We start from the raw sequence: 11,803 nt of genomic DNA on the forward strand, positions 1-11,803 counted from the left end.
GTCAGGTCTCCTGACCACTAAATCCAGGCTTTTTTCCACTATATTTTTACCTTCTTAGCAAAATTATTTTTCTAACTTCATTCCTGCTCTTCCAGTTTTGGGGGTTTTGTTTTGTTTTGTTTTGCTGGCCTTTTGGCAGTTTTATGCATATTTCTTTTCACAGCACATCATCACGGATGCATTTTTATTACTACTTATCTTGATGTTTTATAGTTGGCCTCAAATATTTAAGGCAGATGCATTTTGTAATGCTCTGTCAGTTTTTCAATAAAGGAAAAGACAGCAGCTGAGGTACATACCTGTTCTATTAAAAACAGCGTGGCAAGACTACCAAGTTTTTTGGTTGTTTTTTTTAAAATTCTCTGCAGATTTATTGTTGAGTAATCTTATCTTCATATAATACAGAACAATTAAAGCTGACCAAGTGCAACAAATAAGCCTGCTGATTACACACATAGCTTTATACCAAACATATAACGCAGCCAGTTGTCAAAATTCCAAAAACAGAACATCCAAACTTCCAACATACTAATGATCCTTCAGACCAGTAAATAAATTTGAGGCAGATCAGTATTCCCAAATTGTAAAGTTATCCAATAACTTTGTTTAAAAGCATAAGAAACAAGGGCAGACAGCTGTGCCACCAGCATTAAATTTTTTTTTGCACCAAAAGCTTGACCAGAAAATTCAAAATTGTTACTGCCCTACGATACTTAAGATATTTAAAGTCCAAATAAAGAATCTACTGGCTCTAACATTCTAAAGTTTACCAGATGCTACCAAAAAATAACTACATGAGGTATTGCTAAATATAGGTTGGATTTACAAAACTACGTTAGTCTTTTTAACATTTCTGATTGACATCTTTAATTACTTTGCACCAGCCTGGCAAAATAAGATAAAGTATGTTGGTATTCGGGAACTGAAAAATCTAACTTGGGAATTAACAGATCTCTGCTCAGAGTAAGGCAATCCATTTGAAGAGACAGAGGAGAATATCTGGGCTGGAAAATTTTGCAAAGCTGGTTTATCTGAAGATGTTTTGTCCCAAATTCAGACAATTCTTCAAACATGCAAAAATTGTGGCATAAAATCGGTTAATGTTTGAAAACAAAGAAACAAAAGAACATTGAGTATAACTTCCTAGAATGGAAACTCTAATGTGACACCATCCTATCTAATAGGCTGAAAACCTCAATTAGTTACTATACTTAAATAGGCTTCAGAAAGTTCCGTTTCTCCAGCATTAAGTCCAGCTACTCTTGCTCAGTTCCTGTTGTGCTCACTTTATAGCAAGTCAGTGGTCCCTACAGCCTGACAGAAGAGATCAGTAGCCTGATAACATCTAATAACGCCAACTCCAACAGATTAATTTAGGGACTTGTCATGATGCATTCATGCTACTAAGGCGGACTCACTCAAGTTCTTACCATCTTACCCAAAACTCTAAGCGTAGAAAGGAATCTTCCAAGTGTATATATACTATTCAGTGATGTTCACGATTTAAATAACACCATTAAACTTTGAATGTAGGTCTGTATGAATATGGTTAATATCAAGGTTGACTCCTGAAGCCTACCAAATTGAGCAGCATTAATACTGAACACAAATCAAAAATCTAATTAGAAACATTTTATTTTAAATGTGCCAAATAAAAACCCCACATTTTCAGACCATAGGATGTTAATACATTCAACAAAAATTTATATTATCTTACCGCTGTGAAATTACAGAGTAATAGTCCAGATCCATTTTGATTAGATGGTTAAATTACCCTTCCCTAAGTTACACTTTACAGACACCACAAATCCCTTATAATAATGTAAACAAAATAACTTTTCCCTAAAAGGTGAACTTGAGAACTTCAGTCCACTCTTTCAGGACTTGCACTTCTTTGCGGACTTCCTGATGGGGAACGACTTCTTTTTGGAGATGGAGATCTGGACTTCAATCAGCTGCTTCTTGGTCGTGAAAGAGACCTGGATCTTGATCTCAACCTGGACCGGGATTGGAAATACCTCGATCCTTTTATAGAACTAGACCTAGATCGTCTGAGTGATGCTGATCTTGATCTACGAAGAAACACAGATCTTGATCGCCGAGGAGATGCTGATCTTGACCTCCTTCCCCTCCTCCTGCTGCGAGAACGAGAGTATCTCCTACCTCTGGATCTTGAATGTGATCTAGACCTTGATCTGCTTCTTCTTCGGTGGCTATAGCGATAACAATCATAAGCATAATGTCCCTTTTCGCCACACTCATAACATCTATCATTGGGATCAAAGGGACGTCGGGCAGGTGGTCTATCAAAACGAGATCTCCGAGCCATGCCTGTTGATAGTTCAACTCTCACTCAGGAACCACAAACCACTTTCCCATCCAGGCCTCGCACTGCATCTTCTGCGTCTCTAGGATCTTCAAATTCCACAAAGGCAAATCCCGGAGGATTTCTGGCAATCCACACAGTTCTTAAGGGACCATAATAACTGAAATCCCCTTCTAACTCTCCTTTGCCAGCACCAGTTCCCAGGTTACCAACATACACCTTGGTTTCCCCTCCGTACCGCATGTAACGCGACATGATGACTGGCCTGCAAGCTTGGCTCTTTCATCTTGCAGCACCCAGAGATTGATTACTACAAAACCTACAACGCAGCCACACTCACCAACGGTCCCGGCGGCACACAAGACTACCAAGTTTTAAACTACTTTTGATGGCTTATATTGGGAAGCCTTGTCAGAATAAAGAGAACTAAAACTCTGATTGCTTAGTGCTGTCTGGTACATCATAAGCAGCTGCTTTAGACCATACGTTGTGTGTTAATGCTGTTTGTGTATTACTGAAGTCCGTCAGAATGTGATCACCTGATAGCTGTTCCACTGCTGCCATCACAAAAATAATGTGATGAATTTTATAAGAGGTTCTCAGGGCACAGAAATTTTGAATAAAGAAAAAACTGTGAGAGAAGCAAGCAATATTTCAAGAACACTGTTTTGTTTGCTTACTTTCCCTTTTAGATATTGTCTTCTAATATGTTTCTACTTTCCCTGTTTATCATCAGTGTCTACAATGTAAGGAACACTGAGGTTTGGTAAATGTGTTTTGTTGTTTTGGTTGTCATTTGTTCCTGGAAAATATCTGAAAATGTAGAAAATAGACCATTATGAAAATGTAGAGAATAGAACACTATACAAATTTTTCCTAGGTATTTCCCCTTCTAAATTGTAACATTTTGTTTCCTTGTAAAAGCTATGAAAACTCTAATAAATAAAGAAAATCCAGTTGTACACACAATATCCATGATACACTTCAGCCACTCCAACCCCAATGGTTTCTTTTTTTTAATTAATTAACTTATTTATTTATTTATTTATTTATTATTGCATTGGGTCTTCATTGCTGCACGCTGTCTTTCTCTAGTTGCGGCGAGCGGGGGCTACCCTTCCTTGCAGTGCGTGCGCTTCCCATTGCAGTGGCTTATCTTGTTGTGGAGCACAGGCTCTAGGTATGCGGGCTTCAGTAGTTGTAGCTCATGGGCTCAGTAGTTTTGGCTCACGGGCTTTAGAGCACAGGCTCAGTAGTTGTGGCACACGGACTTAGTTGCTCCGTGGCATGTGGGATCTTCCCAGACCTGGGATCGACCCTGTGTCCCCTGCATTGGCAGGTGGATTCCTAACCGCTGTGCCACTAGGGAAGTCCCCCCCAATGGTTTCTTTATAAATTATTTATGCTTATTATGGCTTAATTAGTTCCTGTTTTCTTTACTTCTAATTCTTGTGTTGAGTTTATAATACAGCAAATATCAGAGGGGCTGGAAAGGACTAATTGTGGTTTAGAGAATCTTACCAGAGTATTTTATGTACTGGTCCTGGTCCTAACTCCTCAAATCAATTTTATCAATGGTGAAGACTTTCATGGGTTTAATCAAGATCAATTAGGTCGTAGTACAGATTCATCCCGTCTTTCCAAAGCATTTAATATTTATCAAATGAGATGCAAATTTAGATAGCTGTTTACCTTCCCTAGCATTTTTAATAGTTTTACAAATATACTTGCTTCAGGGGAAAAACTCATCTGCCAGTCATAATTAAGCTCTCCAGCTTAAAATACACTATTATAACCATGGAATATATTCCTCTATTATGTTGACACCAGGTGGAATTTAACCTCTTGGAGACATTATTCTGTAATACATTTTGTTTCCCTGGTTTTTCCAACTTTAGGTACAAAAGTTTGATGCTAATGGACAGAGAAATTCCACCTAAACCAATGATTTTTTTTAACTTACCACTTTATGAAGATGATAAAAAGATTTACTGAAACTGAATGGATTATGACCATGTAATGTGAAGAGCTTACAGTTTAGAGTACTCTGTGTGTGTGTGTGTGTTTGTGTGTGTGTGTTATATTTAGAAAATTCTCAAATCTATTTCACTTTCTAGTAAGGAAACAATGATTTTTAACTGATATTGTTAAGATCATTCTCTCTATTCTGATCTAGTATGGATTTCTTTATGAAAGTTTCAAGGCATTACTTCCTGTTACAAACAAGTTACAGTTTGCCCCAGGCTGTTTGCAATAGGATGTATATTTATTATTTTAAGGACTTTATTACTATCTGAAAACCTATTTGTTGAAAGGAAAGAAATCAAGTGCCAGTTCTTTAAAAAGTTGATGTAGTAGGGTGACACGTTGAGGGCTGAGAGAGTATGTCATTCTTTCTGCACCTTTCTCCATGAATATCTACTAGCAGTGGGTGGGGATGGGAAAGGTAGGTCAGGGCTGACAGGACTGCGCCTCTCCAGAAAGGAATCAGTATATTGACTGCCATCCTTGAATGGTAGCCAGGTGAAACCTGTCTGATCTCCTAGGATGAATGGCAGCAATAGAAGCATCCTGGTGGACACTATGGTATAGCACATAAAAGGTGGCAGGGTATATGAAGATGATATCTATGTACATTGTTAAAAATTGCCGAAGACCACAGGGTGTAATCTAACTGAAGCTTTCTTAGTGGATCCTACCATAAACAAGGTGCAATTCTTCACCTTCAAGGGATTATGCTAGCTTCTTCTGGGAATTAGAGCCCAGACAAATTTCATGCACTGCAGATAATGAAGACTCAACCATAGCAACACATGGAAGTTGTGACAAGAACTCGGAGAAACACAGAAAGGTAAATCCACAAGAATGTGGAAGGTGGACTTACTTCTCACTTTTTGAAAGCCCGTCAGGTTTCTTGGACAATCTGGCAAGAAGGGAGCCCTAAAGAATACTTCCAGGGACTTCCCTGGTGGCACAGTGGTTAAGAATCCACCTGCTAATGCAGGAGACACGGGTTCATTTCCCGGTCTGGGAAGATCCCACATGCCACAGAGCAACTAAGCCCGTGCACCGCAACTACTGAGCCTGCGCTCTAGAGCCCGTGAGCCACAACCACTGAGCCCTCATGCTGCAATTACTGAAGGCTGAGCACCTAGAGTCCGTGCTCCGCAACAAGAGAAGCCACCACAATGAGAAGTCCACTCACTGCAATGAAGAGTAGCACCCCCTGCCGCAACTAGAGAAAGCCCATGCACGGCAATGAAGACCCAATGCAGCCAAAAATAAATAAATAAAAATAAGTAAATTTATTTTAAAAAAAGAATACTTCCATAATTCCAGAGACTTGATCAGAATTTAATTTTTTTAAGCATTAATCAAATAAACGAGGGTTGCATGTAATTCAGAAACAAATGTTCTTTCCTTCTGGGTACACATTCAAATCTATCCTGTAGGTTTGGTTCTTTCCTGTCACCATGTGAAATCTTGGGCAGGCCTTGAATCCTATCTCCAGACTCTCAGAAAAAAAAAAAGCTCTCTGTTCACTTTTAGTTATGAGCCTAATATCATTTATACAATTTCAATGTCTATTGTATCTAACAGTCAGAACTCTGAATTACATTTCAAGTATAAGTTTCCCTTCTTCCCTAACTTGGACATGATGCTAGTGGGAAGGTCATGTATGATCAGTACTGTCATGAGGGTTATGGTACATTCTGGACCAGGTAGGTATTTAAAGCTATCACTTTCTTTCATAGAGTAGTGTTATGGTTCTCTGGATTCTCTCTCATTATTTGAGATGTCTTATGCTTTTGGATCATGTCTAAGTCAGCCCATGGCCAGCTTTTTCTTGTTCATATGGCTAAGATTTTCTCAACAAAAAACGTATAGTCTTGGTCTATTTTGTTGGGAGTTAGAGTGCAGTTACTGTCCTAATACAGAGCTCTATTCTGCTTCTATAGGTCATTTCAGCCAGCCTCTGGCCTCTACACTTTTTGAGAGGAGAATATAAGTGGGGAAAGTGTTTAGGTATGCATCTTATGCCAGTTCAATATGCTCCCAAACTGCAGGCACCAAAGTCAAGACCATCACCCTTGACTTGAAATGAGGTAAAGCACAATTTCCCCTACCCCTTTCTAAACAAGTTTAAGTTTCTGCTGAAGAAAAATCATCCCTCTAATTCCCAAGCTTAACTTTTGAGGCTGAGGTAGATAGCCAAGGATTGCAAAACTGAGTTTTGACCTCTTTCTTTGCATGTCTGGCAAAAGTATGTTTGGAAGGCCAAAGCACTTGCCACCTGATTATTTTATTTTTGGTCTTCTGGGGTTCATTTGTGCATTCTGGTACATAGACAAAAACTAAACATAATAGCACTCACACCTTAAGTTAGTAGAACTAATCATATAAGTTTTCCTCCTTGCAATATGTATCCAAAATGCTGACTGCCAGCTTCATTAAAATGGTTGGGTATTACTGCACTATTTAATTTTAGCTTTCTTACTCTGTGTTGATTATAAGCTATATTCTTTCTTCCCTAGTCAGCATTATCATCATCACCACAGTTTTGCCTACCGCGAGGATGATAGAGATGTTTAAATTCCTTTGGCAGAAAGATTCATTTCTTGCTCAAAGTATGTTATGAGCTGAATTATGTCACTCCAAAATTCATATGTTGAAGTACCAACCCCCAGTACCACAGAATGTGATTATAGGAGATAGAGATGTTAAAGAGGTAGTTAAAGTTAAATGAGGTCATTGGGGTTGATTCTAATTCATTATAACTGGTGTCTTTATAAGAAGAGAAGATTTAGAACAGACAGGCATGGAGGAAAGACCGTGTGAAGACACAAAGAGAAGATGGGTAACTCTAAACCAAAGAGAGACTGCTCAAAATAAATCAACCCTGCTGACACCTTGATCTTGGACTTCTAGCCTCCAAAACTGTGAGACAATAAATTTCTGTTGTGTAAGCCATGCAGTATGTGGTATTGATACTTTGTTATGGCAACCCTAGAAAACTAATACAAGACCCAAGCAGAAAACACATCCACACTGGCCAAACAGGGATATCATGACATTTCTTTTGCAAGCACATTAAAACCATCTTCTTTTTCAGTCTTCATACTACAGAAACTTAGGAAGGGCTTTCATTTAATCATTTCAAACTCATTATTATCTAACTCTGACAGTCTATGCATCATAAGCAGTGAGTATTATATACACCAATATCCTCCCTTAAAGAAAGACATTTTATCATGAACAAGGTATATTTTTGAAAAGACAAAATAATTTAACTTAAAAAATATCTATTAAATTTTAAATATTTGTGTTAAAATTTGTTTAAGCTAGAAATGTGCAAGAAGGAAATGAAGGTTTGGCCATTTAACTGCTGTTAAATTTTGTGTAATACATGAATGAGTTAAATAAGGATCTGTTTTCTTAATTCCACATATTTGGTTAATTACAAAGGTTTACACAGATCAAAATGAGCTTCTAATTTTCACTTAAATATGTTGGTTTGTGTGGACATGGCTCAGTTTTACTTTCAGAGAGTAAGATAATAGGGTAAATGAGAATTTTTGCCACTGTTTTAACAATAATAAAGATAAATTATAGATAGTTTATATGCACAAGTAGTTCTCTTATCTGAAAGATGTATTTCATTCCCTAATATGTTCAAAGATAATATATCCAGAAAAGTGATCAGTTTAGGTCTTGAATTAACATTAACCAAAATAAAGTCATTAATTTTGAGTCAAGAAAAGTCTTATTAAATTTTTTCCCTAAGAATAAAGGAAGTATTTCCTTTAAAGTAGTTCACAGAATTTAGAAGAAGACCTAGCTGTGGCATATACGGTCTATTTATTCCATGAATAATATTAATGAACTTAAAGAGCAAGAACTAATTATTATGTAATCAATTCTCTCACACACATTTCCATATCTTCTCTGCGATAAAGGCATTTCATTTTTCTAATGGCATATGTATTATTAGAATTCAAAGAAATCATTTCATATTCATTTCCAAAGACAAGACTTCTCTTTTGAAGTTAGTGATTTTCATCATAATTGATCCTCCTTGAGATCAATTGCTCTGTTAAGGTAACATTTGTTTAAGTAGGGTCAGACCTTTTAAAGACCCATGCATATTCAATTTGATTTAAAGGTGGTTTTCTTTTCCAAAATGTAATGATTTCTAAGTAGCTAGCAGACATTTTATAGTTGTCGAAATAAAATAGATTCACATAGGCACTTTAAGAACAAACAGAAACAATAGAACTGTAGAAATCTCTTGGATGGCAGTAAAGCAATAAAATATATTAAGCTGAAATACACTACTGGGAAGAACATAGTAACAAAACTTGAGAGGTGATAAAGTAAATGAACAAGTTTTATACCTTATGTTTTACTGATACATGTACATTACGACAAATGCTGCTGGATTGATCTATCAGAATTTATGGGATTTAAGCCATGATTTAATATAACTCAGGATGATAAAGTTATGAATGTGTCATAGATGTGTCCATATTGAGAAAACCTATCAATATAATATAAAAAACCTGCCAATGGTAAGTCTTATATAAATTGAAATTAAGGCTTTTCTGTAAATCCTGGTGTTTAGTTATACTATGCTATCAACAAAATACTTGCCAGATAGTTATTTCTATAACTTGTACACCATTGCCCAGTGCTGGGCTTCAGTTATGTCTCTATATCCTCTTTCTTTGTCACTTTTACTTTAAATATGTTTCTGACTGTTCAATGTTTTCTATGGTATTTTACTATCAAGATAGTTTCAAAATTTTAATCTAGCAAATTTATCAGTCTTTTCCTTGTGATATAATTTTCAGGAATTAGAAGGCTCAAAAAGCCCTTTCTGATCTGAGATCAGTGTTTTCTAGATTTTTAATTCATTTGTTTATTGTTTATGAATTTTACTTTCAACACTAATTCATCTGGAGTTTGGGTGTTTTGGGTACAACAATGGTCTGATTTGATTTTTTATTTTTAAGTACACTTTTTTCAAATATTTGTTGAAAAGTCTATTTCATTCCTAATAGTTTATAATGATATCTTTATTATATACTAAGAATATGATAAATACAATATATGTATATATTTTACTTTGTTTTGTGACAATTTTTTCTGTTTTACTGATCTGGTTTCTAAACCTTGCTCAGTACTATGATTTTTCATAATTGCATTATTTTGTTTTTATAGCACGATGACACATTTTTATGTTTGGTAGTGCAAATCTATCCTTGTTACAATTTTAAAACATCTTAATATTCTGTTCTTACTATTTGTCCTGTTAATTTTGAGAATTGAGTTGAAGATGGGAAAAAATTGGCATTTCATTGGCTTTACACTAAGCCAATAAACTAATTTGGAAATAACTGATATTTTTAAAACATTCTATTTTTCATCCAAGAATGTCATGTGTCTCCAATTATTAAAATCTTTTCTCACATATCTCAAGAAAGTTGTGTGAAGAGCTTCAAATAAATATTATGAATTTTTAGAGTAATTTCCAAGTATTTACAGTTTATTTTGGGTAGTGACTGTTATTGTTTCTACATTTCAACTTCTGGCATACAAAAATGCATTTTGATTTTGTGTATCTGTCTTATTTTGTGTATCTGTATCATTATTTCCAAGATTTTTCAGTTTCTTCTCTTCAGTTTTCTAATGTTTAATTGTGGCAGAGACTATTTTTCTCCTACCCAATGGTCATCCTCCTCTCTCTTACTAAAAAATCTCTAATGTTATTTAATATATCAATGTAGCTTTAAAAACTGTCTTTCAACCTCACTTGGAGAGTAGAGATGATCATGGGACACAGTCTGTATAAGTAGAAATTCTTAAATGCACTTTCCAGGAAAAAAATATTTAAATAGCAGGGCAGACTCACCTAGCCATGATCTTTTCTTTTTTCTTTCTCTTTGTCCTGATCCTTCCTGCCCATTAGCTATCTTGAAAACATTAACAACAGTCACATACTAAGGAAGATGGAGCAAAAACTAGAAGAAGCATCATTCTCTGATGATGTCAGGAAAACTCAGATCAATAGTAAAGTTCCTACTCCTAGTATTCTTTTATGTGCAACAATAATAATAACAATAATAAATATTAACTTTGTGTAATCCATTGTTCTTCAGGACTCTCAGGTGAGATGCAATTTTGAACAAATATAATAGCTATATTATTTGGAAATAATGACAATTTTTTTCCTTTTTTTTAACAACTTACTGTGTACAATCTTATTATACTGGCAGGGCTTTACAGACCCTGTTAAATAAAAATGGTGACAGCTTCTTGGATCTAGAACTCAGTTCAAACACATTTCCAAATCTATTTGAGTCTTGCTGGCCTATATACTGATCCCCAATATTTAACATACTCTGGCTCACTTATTGGTGTGCATCCTTAGAACTAACAGGTCCCTGTGATACTCAAATCCCAAGCTTTGGCTCTACTTTGCAGAGGTCACTATTCAGTCATATTCAAAGCAATTGCAGTGACCTCACTTTGACCCTTCTTTCATTTGTAACTGCAGCGAGTGTGAAAGAAAGTAACAGAGCCACCAATCCCACTACTGGGCATATACCCTGAGAAAACCATAACTCAAAAAGAGTCATGTACCACAATGTTCATTGCAGTTCTATTTACAATAGCCAGGACATGGAAGCAACCTAAGTGTCCATCAACAGATGAATGGATAAAGAAGATGTGGCACATATATACAATGGAATATTACTCAGCCATAAAAAGAAATGAAACTGAGTTATTTGTAGTGAGGTGGATGGACCTGGAGTCTGTCATACAGAGTGAAGTAAGTCATAAGGAGAAAAACAAATACCGTATGCTAACATATATATATGGAATCTAAGAAAAAAAAATGTCATGAAGAGACTAGGGGTAGGATGGGAATAAAACACAGACCTACTAGAGCATGGACTTGAGGATATGGGGAGGGGGAAGGGTAAGCTGTGATGAAGTGAAAGAGTGGCATGGACATATATACACTACGAAATGTAGGGTGGATAGCTAGTGGGAAGCAGCCACATGGCACAGGGAGATCAGCTAGGTGGTTTGTGACCACCTAGAGGGGTGGGATAGGAAGGGTGAGAGGGAGAGAGATGCAAGAGGGAAGAGATATGGGAACATATGTATATGTATAACTGATTCACTTTGTTGTAAAGCAGAAACTAACACACCATGGTAAAGTAATTATACTCCAATAAAGATGTTAAAAAAAAAAGGAGGAGAAATGGGGATATATGTATATATATACCTGATTCACTTTGTTATCCAGCAGAAACTAACACACCATTGTAAAGCAATTATACTCCAATAAATATATATTTTTTTAAAAATAAAAAAGGAAAGTAACAGATAATCATGATGGAGAATTAGGTGTTATTTACTATAGCCTGATCAATGGTTTGGAAGTGACATAGAATTCTACTACTATTT

At 36.0% G+C, this 11,803-nt stretch overlaps 1 pseudogene; it reads right to left on the minus strand.

The window, feature by feature from the left end:
• Positions 1 to 1,752: 1,752 nt before the first annotated feature.
• On the minus strand, positions 1,753 to 2,581 carry LOC131758526 (serine/arginine-rich splicing factor 7 pseudogene; annotated as a pseudogene).
• Positions 2,582 to 11,803: the final 9,222 nt, after the last annotated feature.

Source organism: Kogia breviceps, chromosome 6 (genome assembly GCF_026419965.1).
Source record: "Kogia breviceps isolate mKogBre1 chromosome 6, mKogBre1 haplotype 1, whole genome shotgun sequence".
Lineage (NCBI taxonomy): Eukaryota > Metazoa > Chordata > Mammalia > Artiodactyla > Physeteridae > Kogia > Kogia breviceps.